The sequence below is a fragment of the Ursus americanus genome, chromosome 20 (genome assembly GCF_024610735.1).
Source record: "Ursus americanus isolate L20-20 chromosome 20, mUrsAme1.1.p, whole genome shotgun sequence".
Taxonomy (NCBI): Eukaryota; Metazoa; Chordata; class Mammalia; order Carnivora; family Ursidae; genus Ursus; species Ursus americanus.
This window is the reverse complement of record NC_142146.1, coordinates 31,744,274-31,758,844: the sequence shown is the minus strand read 5'-3', so window position 1 is coordinate 31,758,844 and position 14,571 is coordinate 31,744,274. Positions and strand designations below refer to the sequence as shown.

General features: G+C 41.5%; 1 long non-coding RNA gene across 1 annotated transcript in view; it reads right to left on the bottom strand.

Annotated features, from left to right (window-relative positions):
* Positions 1 to 2,489: 2,489 nt before the first annotated feature.
* LOC148108404 (uncharacterized) overlaps positions 2,490 to 14,571 on the bottom strand; it is a 36,049-nt gene continuing 23,967 nt past the window's right edge. Inside the window, exon 3 of the long non-coding RNA XR_015727955.1 lies at positions 2,490 to 2,611. This is a non-coding gene — a long non-coding RNA (uncharacterized LOC148108404). The remainder of the gene's footprint in view (positions 2,612 to 14,571) is intronic.

Genomic DNA, 14,571 nt, shown 5'->3' with positions numbered 1-14,571 from the left:
ATTCTATTAGTTACACTTTAATATTTTCTTCTGTCAAATCCAAGTACAATTAAATGTACTGTTACATACTTGTGTATATGTAAAGTTATACACGAATCTATTTATATCTATTTTTCCTACAGTGAACACATATGACCTCTGTAATATAAAAAATATTTAGAGATAATTTAATCTATAGATGGATAAATAAATGAATAAATAAGAGTTACATGGAAATGATGTTGTCACAACCAGGTAAACTTACCAACAGCCATTAAATGGAAGTAGTCTGAAGGCAGAAACTCCTCAATCCCTAAATGTTTTCACTTGTGCATAGTAAATGGATGCAGAAAAAGAATGGGTGCTAGCAGAAATGCCTGAGCTGAGCCCCTATAGTAAAGTTTCGGATTTAGCAAATAAAAACAGGACATGGAATATCCTAACACTAAAAAGTTACATGCTGCTTATCTGAGTCTCAGATATAGCTATGTGTCTTATATTTCATGTGGTCTCACCCACACATTACACTGGAGAGTAGAGGGGGACAAGAGGGCTCCTCCCTGTAAACCTCTGGCCTCTCCCGACTGAATGGAGCTGATATGTGTGCTATTTAGACACCCAAGACTCATCATCTCTTATTTGCTAACATCTCTCAGGGCCCCTTTTAGCATTTAATCTAGGGTATAAGGACACTACTGCCATTGCTCTCCAGCCTCAGGAAGTCAGAGTCCTACAGCTCCAATCTGGCCTCCTGCTAACAACTCTTCCACCACCACCCCCATGACCCACACACCTAGACCTACTGCGGTCAGACTTCAGAAGCTGGAACTGACCAGGAAAAGCCCACACTGAGGGATCATGGGCAGGCACTGTCTCCTCCCCAAGCCCAAGAAAAGACTGCTAACCAATTGCCCCAGAAGGACATTGCTTACTCAAAAACGACAAATGAATTAATTCCAGTGGGTATGAGTCCCTCCCAATCACCACAAAGTCCTCTTGGATCTTTTGGTCACCCCTCCCCTCTCCAAATCCTTACTCATGAATTTTCCCACTCACAATTATTCAGAGGTCTCCACTGTTTCCTCTCCTTCCTAAAATAATTATAATAAGCTAACAATTGACCATTTTATATAAAACTCTAAGTTCCTGGTATATTCTTCCATTATATCTATGATAATTATCTCTCAGAGAAAACATGGGCTCTGACTCCAACAGGCTTAAGTCAGAGGCCTCGATCAATCATTTACTAGCTTGTGATTTGGGCCAACTGGCTGACCTTCTCTGAGACATCTATTCCCTATCTATAAAATGGAACAAGTACAAATGACTCCTTTGGGCCACACCTTACCCTATTTGAAACCATTCAGACTAATGCGGGAAAATTTTGCAAACCCCACATTTGAATGAGATCTTAACCTTTTAGAAGCCGTAATGATTAATAGACAAAAACTGCAAACTTCATTTGCAGCAGAACTAGGAACCGATTAGCTGATTATAAGATATCCACACGATGGAATATTATGTAAGCATTACAAATCAGCAAGTTCTTTAATCTTCACAAAAATAAGAGGTAGGCTTTATTTTAATGAGAAAAGCAAGATGGGAACCAGTATGTATAACATGCAATATTTTGTATAAGAAAGGTAAAATATAAAAATATATTTCATTTTCTTATTTTATACAAACAATACATGAATTTTAATAAATGGTGATTAAATCTGGTGTGAAGAAGGGGGATGGTGGTGGAAAACGTAGTGGTTCAGGGAAAGGGTGGGAATGAGATTTTTACACTATATATCATTTTACACTGTTTTGATTTTGGAACCACTTATGTAACTCCATATATATATATATATATATATATATATATATATATATATATATATATATATATATATATAAAACTTATTCAAAAATAAAAATTGAAAGTTGAACAGAGGGGAGGTGGGGGGGATGGGCTAAATGGGTGATGGGTCTTAAGGAGGGCACTTGTGGTGAGCACCAAGCATTGTAAGTAGGTGTTGAATCACTAAATCCTACACTTGAAACTAATATTACACTATATGTTAAGTAGCTGGAATTTAAATACAAACTTGAATAAATAAGTAAATAAATAAATATTTAACATAAAGTCTACCTCTAAAATTTGTGAGTTAAGTAAGACTATAAACATGTGTGTTTGTGTATTACGTGTGTGTGTGTGTGTGTGTGTGTGTGGTGTCCAGAAACCTACATGGCACATAATGGTCATTCATGTAAGTGTAGCACCCTTCCCTTTCTTATGGTTATTTTTCTAATTATAAAATTATGCAGTTTGATTAGAGAAAAATTCACAAGTAGAGGAAAGTCTAAGGAAAAATTCATCCCACCCCTCAGAAGTAAATCTGTTAACATTTTGCATATTACTTACCGATCTTTAAATTTTATTTAAATATTTTTTTACATAGGGCAAAGATACCCTTTGCAACTTCTGTTTTAATATCTGTAGTATACTCCATTATAGAAATGGCCTTTGTCTTCTGTTCACTTGCCTGTGTTCCCGTGGCCCTATCAATTCCCTGAACATAGCGGCTGTGTCTTCTCCATCTTCGTGTCTCCTATATGTGGCTTGTAGAGGGATCTTGATAAATATCTGTTGGAGAAATGCACAAATTAATTATCCAAAAATCATCTAAGTAGTTGCTTATTGTTGGGTGTTGGGTCATTGCCAGTCGTTTTTACTCTCCTAAATAATGCTAGCACAGTCATCCATATACATACATCACAAATCGTGACACGTGTCTTCACTTGTTTCCTTAGGCAAAATTCCTAGAAGTGGAATCACTGGCTGAACGGATAGGAAAAATTGAAGGTTGTTGAAATCACATTGCTAATTTGCCTTCCAAAATGTTGTCCCGGTATGCACTCTTAGCAGCTGCTTAAGGGAGGCCTGGTACTGACGCTCACTGAAATTAGGAGCTCCTACTCCTTAAATCTTTGTTCATTGCATGGGAAGAGCAAAGACATCCTACCAGTTTCATTTAAATGTCCTTAATTGTTTCAGGGTTAAACAGGCTCTCCAATCTTATGAAATATGATATTTTTAACCAGTAGTCTGCTCACACACTGTGTTCGTCTATCTACTTGGACCTTCATGTTTTTCTTCTCTATCTTCTCTTTTTAAATTTTGAATCTCCCTGTTTCTCTCTCCCCTCACACTTTACCTAATTGTCTCCAGGGAATTTTTTGGAGGTTAGGGAAGATTTATACTGTGGAAGATTTCCAGCAGACACAAAAGTAGAGAAAAATAGTACAGTGTACCCCCATGTTCCCATCACCCAACTTCAACAATGCCAAACACTTTGACAATTTCATCTGTTTATCTGTTTCTTCTCCAACACACACATATAGACATTTTTTAAAAATTTTTTTCTGGAGTATTTTAGGCAAATCCTAGACATCATAGCATTTTACCCATAAATATCTAAGGAATTTTTAAGCTGCCATATGAGTATATCTATTTAAGTGCACGGATTGACTCCACAATTAGGAATTTATTTATAACCTTTCAGGATGCTGCCCTCTATCATTTCTCCACATTTAGTTGATACTTTCTTAACATCAAATGTGGCCTTTGTCCTTCTTCAGCCCCCCTGTGTGTACTCCATGGGGTATTGGTGAAATATCGTAGCCATGCACTTAGGACAAATGCATGGCCAAGGACTTCCCAAAGTCACCCAGATAGGCAGGACTGGAGAATCACAAATTCTGCATTTGCTGAGCAGGTAAACAACTGGTCTCCAGGCCTGTGTTTTACTAACTGCTTGCCCACCTTAATCAAACTCATAATTCAACAGCATTAATACTGTTAAATCTTCGTTCGTCTTCATGAAACAGTGCTCACGTTGAGAGGGGCAAATGGGTTTATTCCCTTGCCCTTTCTGTTAGATAGAGCTTTCTCGGCCATGCTGGAAGCAACGAATCCCACTGCCCTCCCCTTTGCAGACCGGGCTTCATGTAGGAAGCAGAACTCCAAGCTGGTGACAGTATCTTTATCTCCTCTGTTGAAACCATTTTTATCTAATTTCAAGTCTCTGTAGAAATTAGAATCCAAGCAAGCGGCCCCAAATGTAAGCACTACAGGTGTGCAGGGTGGAAAAGAACACAGAGAGAGAGAGAGATTGTGAGGAAGACATGTCTGCAAGACGGCGAAAGTCGTTTTTTAAAAATAAGTGCTTGCAAAGACATAACTGCAGCCAGGCTGGAAGAGGAGAAGGCCACACCACCCCTGAGCTCCCGCCGGCCATTCCCTGTGCTAATCCCAGTGAGAGCAACAGGAGCCGCTGGAATCCGAGCCTCCCGCCTGACTTCAGCATCTGGCGCTGCAGGCCAGGGCTGTAGATCCGGGGAAGCTATGCCGCGAGCGAAGAAATACCAGCTTGTCAAGGCCCAGGACCAGCCGTGGCCTGGGTCCCGGGCCTGCTCCAGAAAAGTCAAAATGCCCTTTATTGACCAGTGCTCGCGTTCAGGTCAAGCTTTCACCCTGGGCCAGCCCTCTAGCATCTCCTGGCAGCATGTGCCGCAGGGAGAGCCTGTGGCAGCTCAGTCTGCCCCTAATAACAATAACATTATGGGGGGGGGGGGGGCGCATGTCCTGCTTTGGGACCTGGAAGCCGCAAAGCACCTCATTCAAAATGAAGCCTGCTGTCAAGTGGTAAACAAGGTGGATTCTGGGAATTAAAATGTCAAACCTGACCCAAAGCCAGGCCTTTGCTAACATGCGTGGGGGCCAGGTGGCACCCAGAAAGGTTTTTAAAGACTCTAGGCCGGCACGAGGTGTGTGAAACCAGAGCTTTGCCTTTCCGTGGAAAAAGCTAGGGGAGAACAGGAGAAGATAGGCTCTCTCACCATGAAACATGTTTATAGGAGAATCTTTGGAATTAAAATAGATGCACTCCCGAAATAATCTTGTTTTGTAACATCAGAAATCTTAGGAAGAGGAAAAGGCTATCAATACACTTACCCTTTGAATCTGTTATAGCCCTTGCTATTTATAATGCTATTTTTCCTCCATGTGGCTTAAAATAATCAACGGACATTATCACATTAACTCTTGCAATCCCCCCTGCCCTTCCACAGACGCCTCACCTTCAGGGCTGCAGAGGACACAACCCAGCTCTGTGGATGTGGCCTCCGCTGCCCTCACTCTTCCGAGCCCCCAGGTCCGCCCAGGTCCAAGAGAACGTCCTGGCCTCCACCGTTCACAGTCTTTCCTCACCTGCACCGCTGCCAGATGGCAGCGAGCCTGCTGGAGAGAAACCTTGGAGCATCAGAGCCACAGGACCCTAGAGACTCCCTAGTCCCCAGTGCCTGCTGCAGTGTCCTGACCTACTGGTGTCACCGTGAGGCCCATGGCAAGTCACTGTTGTCAAAAGTAAAGCTCTGGCACTTACAAACTGTGTACCTTTTAAAAAATAAATTAGAGCAGGGTAAAGTTAATCTCAAGCGAGGGTGCAAAATGGCAGCCCACCCAGTACGTGCATGCTAACTTTTAAGACTTGGGATAATTCATATATAAATGTGTATTTTCAGCTTCTCTTGGAAAACCTGGGGCTGGTGCTCCCAAGCCTCACCCCTCAGTGAGAGCTGAGGGGCTCCGCCCTTTCAGCAGGAAGCAGGGCTCTCTCCAAGGGACACTGGGAGTCCCTGAATGGCCACACCACTTCCTGGCCCCTCACAGGCATTTGGGGTATGACCTCTGGCAAGCAGGAGCAGAAGGAGACTTCCTGGGGGCCAAAATCTACACAATTTGGGGGGGTGCATTTTAAGAAAAAAAAAAAACTATACATATGAAGTTAAATGCAAAATGAATATTTATTTAGAGTGAGAAAAGAAATGACAACAAATTATAGTTTTTATGACAAATATCAATGGTGACAATTAGAAATCACAAAGTGATGACAATACACAGACAATACGCACAAAATCTAGAAAGATAATATAATTTTGAAAAATAATAATTTACTGCATGGCATGCTTCTTATAATATATTTTCCTATAGTTTTTGGCTGTATACTCTGATTACATCTCCATACAAAATGATTTTATAATATTTTCTCTAGAGAGAATAGATACGCATTCACTCTTTTCTCTAGATCAGCTGGTTGAAATTTGGTTTAAATTATTGATAGTTTAGAGAAGTTTCTTCTAGCTTTGCCCCTCATTATCGGTAATGTTATGTGCATTTTTATGATTGTTGTCAAATTTAGAAAAACTTCTGTCAAGTTTCTTTCATCGATGAGCTGCTACAGTTGTACTTGAAGTCTGATGTACTTCCACAGGCCTGTGCCTGCGGCATAGGAATTCTAATCAATTCTATTTTACATAATTCTCATCAAAAAAAAAAGGGAAAAAGGATATATAGTACAATTATCATTGTATGCTCTGCCTTACTGAGTATATTCTTCAATAAGTGAACTTCTGTTTTGGCGAGACATTGATGAGAATTGAATCCATTGCTTACAATTTTATGTGCCTAATCATCAGGAGAGGATACTGCCATAGTCTCTGCACGGTTCAAGCCTTGTTCCCCCTGCATTCCCCAAATTCTTCAGGAGCTGCACGTGTGTCATAGTGCTGAGAGAGGTCACAGAATGGGCAGGAAGAGCATTCCTGGAAGCCATTCCTAGACCAGCAGGGCCAACAGTGACTTATCCTTTAGAGTGATGCAAACCCCAGAAATATATCCCACTAAGCCCAAACTAAATGTATCCCAACTTCAACCTCCTTTACAGATGCTAGCAAAGCCCTTGGCCACTCCAATGCCACTTGACACAAAGTCTGGCAGAGCAGAAGAGAGAACGGAGAGGGACATGGTTGTACTGTTATAATTCAAACCCCTTACCTTTGCAAATTTTATAAAAATGCAGAACCATATGCACACATTGTGACGGTCCTTCCCAGGACTCTTAAAAGTGGCCTGGCAAGTGGGGGGCCTAAGGTTGAAGCCTCTCTTACTTCCAGGTGAACTGGCCTCTAGTGGGTAATAACAATCTCACTCCCCTGCTTTCTTAAATGGAAAACAAAGAGGTAAAATAACCTGTCAACACACACTCAAGATCTAAGCCATAACCCTGTGTGAGTGCCTTGTACAGTAACACTAGCAGTTGAGTGTTTGTCAATTACAGAAGTGACTTACTTGCCCAAAATTATCTTTCTGAGTTTTGTCAAAACCCTGATCTTGTGGAAGAAATGCATCCTGACATGGCCATGGTCCACCAGCTATGCCTCCCCTGCAGAAAAATGGCAGAGGACTACTGTGCTAGTGGGAGGCCCTTATGCTACAGGTAGGGAGAAGAGAGAACTGCCCACAGTTGTTGGGGCCAGGATTAAACTCCTCCTAAACCATCCTTAGCCCGGCGCTATTTTCACTAGTTTGGAGCAGAGTCTTGGCTTGAAGGTGACTCTACCATCTCTTCTCAAATACACAGGCACAGGGGCGCCTGGGTGGCACAGCGGTTAAGCGCCTGCCTTCGGCTCAGGGCGTGATCCCGGCGTTATGGGATCGAGCCCCACATCAGGCTCCTCTGCTGGGAGCCTGCTCTTCCTCTCCCACTCCCCCTGTTTGTGTTCCCTCTCTCACTGGCTGTCTCTATCTCTGTCAAATAAATAAATAAATTCTTTAAAAAAAAAAAATACACAGGCATAGCCTTCTAATAGGTCTTTCTTAGTATACTTATCAGGTGTTGCTCCAATGTTGTGTAACCATCCACCCCAAACCCTTTGGCTTGAAACTGCCATCATTTATTCTCAGGAATCTATGGGTTAGCTAGAGAGACTCTGTTTCCTGCTACAGGATCGTGGGTCTAGGTTTGTTCCACACATTTCTTATCCTCCTTAGACCAGAGGGCTAGCGTAGGCGTGTTCTTCTCAGGGTCATGGCAAAGGTACAAGATGATGAGCGCAAACATGTGAGGCCTCTTAAGACTTAGGCTTGGAATTGACATGGTATGGCTTTCATCCACGTGCTGTTGGTCAAAGCAAATCATACGGCCAAAGTAAATGATGAAAAGAGTACTACACTTACAAGTCTATGGCAAGGGTGTGAATGCAGAGAGGCATAAAAAATTGGGGACAATTATTCAACCTACCACACCTAAGACGGAGCACAGATGACAGATGGACAAGGCCAGCAGCCCACTGTAAAGATGAGAGAATTGGGGAGTGCCACAGACAGCACAGCTTTAGCAGGGCATTTGGCAGGGGCAAATGTGGACAGCTGGGTAGATTTATTGCTGAACCACAGTGCCCAAAGAGCATTGACTAACGGATTGATGTCCATCTGGAAGAGGTTTGCAGTGGCATACCATCAGCTTCTACTCTGCTCCATGGTTTTCATCCACATCTTGGACGTAAGTATTCAAATCATGTTTTATCAGATTTGCAGATGATACACAGCTGAGAAGCGTGACTAATGCCCTTTGATGAAATCAAAATTCAAATTGATATCAACAGGCTGGGTCTATGGGCTTAAAATAACAAAGATGAATAAATAAAAAAGGAAACTAACATTTATTGAACACCTACTATGTGCCAGGCACACATTTTATTTAATCCTCACAACACACCTTGAAGCAAATATTATGCTCTTCTTTCAGATTAAAAAGCCATATCCTGGAAAAAGAAGTACAAATTACATCCAAATCAAGCAGAAGGATGGAATAAAGAATTAGCATGGAAATTAATAAAAGAGAGACTAGAGAAACAATAGGAGAAAATCAACAAAACCAAAGGTGGGAGAGAGGGAGAGAGAGAGAGAGAGAGAAAACTCAAATAATTAAAATCAGGAATGAGAAGACATCATTACTGACCTTACAGAAACAAAAAGGATTATCAGAGAATCCTATAAACAACTGAACATCAACAAATTAGATAACTCAGGTGAAATGGACAAATTCCTAGCAAGACACAAATTACTGTGACTGACTCAAGAAGAAATAGCAAATCTGAATAGGCCAATAACAAGTAAAGAGATCAAATCAGTGATTTAAAAATTTTTCTGTAAAGATAAGCGGCCCAGGATCAGAAGCATTCACTGATAAATTCTACCAAACATTCAATAAAGAGTTAATACCAATTCTTCACAAAACTTTAGGAAAATTAGAAGAAGAGGAAATACTTTTTAATCCATTCTATGAGGCCAGTATTGCCCTGATATCAAAACTAAAGATGTTACAAGAAAAAGAAATCCTACAGAACAATATTCTTTATAACATTAGATGCAAAAATCCTCAACAAAATACTAGCAAACTGAAACCCACAACATATAAAAAGAATTATATGCCATTAGCAAATGTTATTTGTCCAGAGAATGCAAAGCTGGTTTAATCTTCAAAAATCAATAAATGTAATACAGCATGTTAATGGACTAAAGGACAGAAATCATAAGATCATTTCAATAAATGCAGAAAAAGTATTTAACAAAAATCAATACCCTTTTATGATAGAAACACTCAACAAACTAGGAACAGAAGGGAACATCTCAATCTGCTAATGGACATCAATGAAAAATCCATAGCTAGCAGTATACCAGGTGGTGAAAAACTAAACACTTTCCCCCTAAAACTAGGAACAATATAAGGATGTCCATTCTCTCCACTTCTATTTAACGTGTACTGGAGGTTCTAGTCAGGGCAGTGGGGTAAGAGAAAGAAATAAAAGACATCACAATTGAAAAGGAAGAAGTAAAACTCTATTTTCAGATGACATGATCTTGTTTATAGAAATGCTAAGGAATCCACTTAAACACTATGAGAACTAATAAATGTATTTTTATACACTAGCAATTCAAATTCAGTTGTTCGAGTTTAACGATTAAATTGAGTGACTAAAACTAGAATTAGGAAAACAATTCCATTTAGTATCCATTTAGCAATTCCAATAGTATCAAAAATAAGTACTCAGGTATAAATTTAACAAAAGAAATGCAAGACTTGTTGAGAGAAATAAAGGAAGATATAAATAAATGGAAAGGCATACCATGTTTAATGTTGGGAAGATTAACACTGTAAAGATAAACATACTCCCCAAATTAATCTCCAGATTCAATACAATCCCTATCAAAATCCCAGCTGCCAGGTTTTTTGCTGTTTTTTTTTTTCAGAAATTGTAAAGCTAATCCTAAAATTCATGTAGAAATTGAAGAGATCCAGAAAAGTCCAAACAATCTTGAAAACAAAGAACAAAGGTGGAAGATTCCCATTTCCCAATTTAAAAGCTTGTGACAATTCTCGAGTAATCAATACTGTGTGGTACCAGCATAAGGACAGACATATAGATCAATGGAATCAAATTGAGAGTTCAGAAATAAACTCTTACATTTATAGTCAATTGATTTTTAACAAGGGTGCCAACTCCAATCAATGGGGGAAAGAATAGTCTCCTTAACAAATGGTGTTGGGACAACTGAACATGCAAAAGAGTGAAGTTGGACCCCTACCTCACTCCATAGACAGAAATTAATTCAAAATGGATCACAGACTTAAATGTGTGAGCTAAAACTGTAAAACTCTTAAAATAACGCATAAGAGTAAATCCTCATGACCTAAGATTTAGCAATAGGTTCTCAGGAATGACACCAAAAGCATGAGTAACAAAAGAGAAAATAGATAAATCAGACTTCAGTCGAATTAAAAACTTTTGTGCTTGAAAGGACATTATTGAAAAGTAAAAAGACAACACGCAGGATGGGAGAAAATATTTTCAAGTCCTTTATCTGATATGAAACTTGTATCTACAGTAAATAATTCTTATAAATCAATAGTAAAAAGACAACCCAATTTAAACAAGGGCAAAGGATTTGAAGACATTGCTCCACGGAAGATATAGATGGCTAACAGGTACATGAAGAGATGCTCAAAATCACTAGTTATTAGGGAAATGCAACTCAAAACTACAGTGAAATACCACATCATACCCCACTAGGAAGGTATAATAAAGATAGACAATTCGTGTTCATACGTTGCTGGTGGGAATCTAAATGGTGTGGCCATTTTGGAAAACAGTTTGACACTTCCTCAAAAGGTAAATGTGCAGTTACCATATGACGCAGCAATTCTACCCCTAGGTATATGGCCAAGAGAAATGAAAACATGCATCCACACAAAGACCTGTACACAAATGTTCATAGCAGCATTGGTCATAATAGCTAAAGAGTGGGAACAACCCAAATGTTCGTCAACTGATGAATGGATACCCAAGATATGGTACATTCATATGGTGGAATATTATTTGGCAATAAAAAGGAATAAAGTACTGATATGTTAAAACATAACAAACCTTGAAAACATTATGCTAAGTGAAAGAAGCCAGACACAAAAGATCACATGTTGTGTAATTCCACGTATATGAAATGGCCAGAATGAGCAAATCCATAGACAGAAGGTAGATTAGTAGTTATTTAGGGCTGGGGGATGGGTAGGAGGGGTGTGGAAATTGACAGTCAACAGGTATAGGATTTTCTCCTTAAGGGGGACAAAGATTCTCTAAAATTAGAATGTGGTAATGGTTGCACAACCCTGCAAATAACCTAAAAAACATTGAATTGTATACTTAAGTAGATGAATTATGTGGTATGTGATTTATGTCAATAAAGCTCTTTTTTAAAAAAATTGACTGCACAGGTGCAAAAAAAGCACTCTATCCTAGGAAAACACTTCTCATACTTGAATGTGCATGCAATTCACCGGGGGATTTGTTAAGATGCAAATTCGGATGCGTCGGTCCGGGATGGAGCGGAAGACTTGGCATTTCTGCCAAGCTGCCGGTGCCACATCTAGAAGAGCAGGGCCTTGATGTGGTCTGACAGCTAGCAGATTTAGGAAGCCTGAGTTCCATTTGTGTGACAGCAGAGTTGCTGACTAGTGGTGAAGTGAACAGTGGATGAGGCCTAGCTTCTCCTCAGGTGTGAGAACAGCTCTACATAACCATGACCTCAGTGGATCAGGAGTTTGCCCCAGGCCCTGAGACTCTGGAAGCCGACACTGAATTACTAGAAGTAGAGAGTCCATCCCAGGAAGGAAGGCCTGTGTACTCCAGTCTGATCTGACAGTCTCCAGAGTCCCAGGTTCAGATGGGGGAGCCACATTGAAGAGGAATCCCGGGAAGTGATAGTTGGCCTAGAAGAAGGTAACCTGCATAGTGAGAAGGTTGGAAACCTTGTCACAGGGGGAGCTGGTAAAATGCCTGGTAAGGTTTATAATCCAGAAGTAAAGATGCAGGTGAGCGATGCTGGCTTTAAGTGAGGGCTAGCCTAGGAAAGAGGAAGCAAAGTCTTTCTCTGTGACCCAAAGGGCAGAACAAAGATTTAAGAAGGAAGGTTGTAGGGAAGTCACTCCAATAAATAAAAAGGTAATACAATTTTAATAATTAAACCTTCCTAGATCATTTAGAACTCAGAAACCAAACACAAATTGGCTTAAGCCAAATGGCAAGTTTGTTTTTCATGTAACATGAAAGCCCAGAGATAGGTTTCAGGCATCCCATCTTTGCACACTGTCTTTCTCTATGTTAACTCCAATCTCCAGGCATGTCGTCCTTCGGGGGGTGCCAACATGGTCACTAGCAGCACCAGGCCTAGGTCCTATCAGTTTAACAGCCAAAAGAGTGAACGTCTCTTGCCCGAGGTTTCCATCAAAACTCCCAGGACTGACTTTTGCTGCACAGCCTGAGTCACATGCCCATGCTGGGTGACATAACCAATTACTGTGGGCATAGTGGGAAACATGACAATTTACCAGGCTGGGACCACATGCCTGCCATTAAAGCTGAGAGGTGGGGTCTGTCCTGCCCAAACCACAGGACTGAGACTGGAGGAGAGTTGACTCTTCAAAGAGAAAAAAAAATAGCCTGGCTGTTTTTCACTAAAGGGAGAAGAGAAGTTTGTCAGGAAAACCAACAGATTTCCATAAACTGCAAATTAAAGACAGTCCTTTGCGAAGGGAGGAGGGAGAGAGAACCCCATTTCCAGAGTCATCCCAGCAGAGGCTGAATAATCACCAGCACCCTACCCAGCAGGGAGTAGTAGATGTGAGTCCAATCCTACATGATCCCTTCTAAGGACAGCGATTCTCCGTGGTCTTCCTTCTTACTCTCAGGCACTTGCTTCTGCCTCGGAATATCTTGCATCATAAAAAAGCTTCCTAATTCATATTGCATGGAATTTTTCAAGCCCTTTTAGAAACAGACACAGTTCCTTTTGTCTTCCCTCTTAAGCCACTTTCTGTGGCCTGGATGTACACTCAGTCTCCATGATGGGCCTTGGCCTTTTGTCTTTGCTGTAAAGATGGTCTCTCCAAGGACACATGGAGTGAGGCTTTAGCAGAGCATTATCATCTCTTGTATATTGTTCTTGGGCAATTCACCCCATATTCAAGGTGAGGTGCTTTGTTTTGCAAGAAAATAAGATAACTCAAGCTAACTGAAGAAAGGAAGGGGTGTGTGTGTGTGTGTGTGTGTGTGTGTGTGTGTGCGCGCGCGTGCACACGTTTGAAGCAGGGCAGATATTGTAAGGATATGGCAGTGTTTGTGGGGCATCTGGGACAGGAATCACTGCCAGCCAGGAGTCCTCACAGAAGCTAGAAACTTATTGAGTCCCCACAATCAGGGACTCCAGCAGCAAGATTCATGGGCTCACCCAGCACTCTGCCATTATTCACCTGGCTAGCCATTGGCCACATTTTTGGATCTTCATACTCCACCACCAGCTGACTTGCTTTTCACTGTCCTGTTCTCATGTCTGGGAAGAGGAATGTCATCGGACCAGCTCTTGCTCTGCCCCAGCCAATAAGCCAACCCTGATCTAAAGCTCAACCCTTCTCCAGATCTCTGTGGCCAGGAAAGGAGACACAGATTTGACAGCCCGGACTGCTCGTCAGTAAGTCTGTGGGTAACACCTCTGGAACATGGTGCTCAACTAACGCACACCCCAAATTTGCCAAGTGCATCCCTCCTCTTGCCGAGTATTGCAGAGAAGATTTGGGCGCACGGCCTCATGTTCTCCCTGTAAGTAACCAACCAACTGAAAGGGTGCAAACTGATCAGGCCATCAGGTAACACAGAATAAATGTCTTTCCAAATGACAAGGGCAGAGGCTGGTAAGCTGTTGCACATGGCTCTGAAGACAGTGCCAGGAGAGGGGTTCAGCTTAAGGAAAAGGAAGAAGCTCATCAAAGCTCAGGTGTTTCTCCACCTCCAGCCTACAGGAGAGGGAGGCTCACATCTGTGTGTCCAGACTCTAGCCAGAGAAGGGGGCCGCCTGTGTGGATGACTGGACCAATCCTAGGAAATCCCAGCCATGTACAAAAGGAATGGCACGCGAGCCCCCCCCCCACCCCCACCCTGTGCCCCTGCTCAGAGACTGACCCCCTCCAAACCTCGCATCTGCCCCCTGCAGAGTATTCAGGGGATTCACCAGGGAAGGGGCCAGACCAAGAGGACTAAGGTATCAGGGAGAATCAGGCCATCTGCAACTCAGCCACCTGCTCCTTGCTGTGAGTAAGGCTGAAAATATCTGCTAATGTAAGCATCTGAGGGCCTACCAGCCCCAACTCAAAG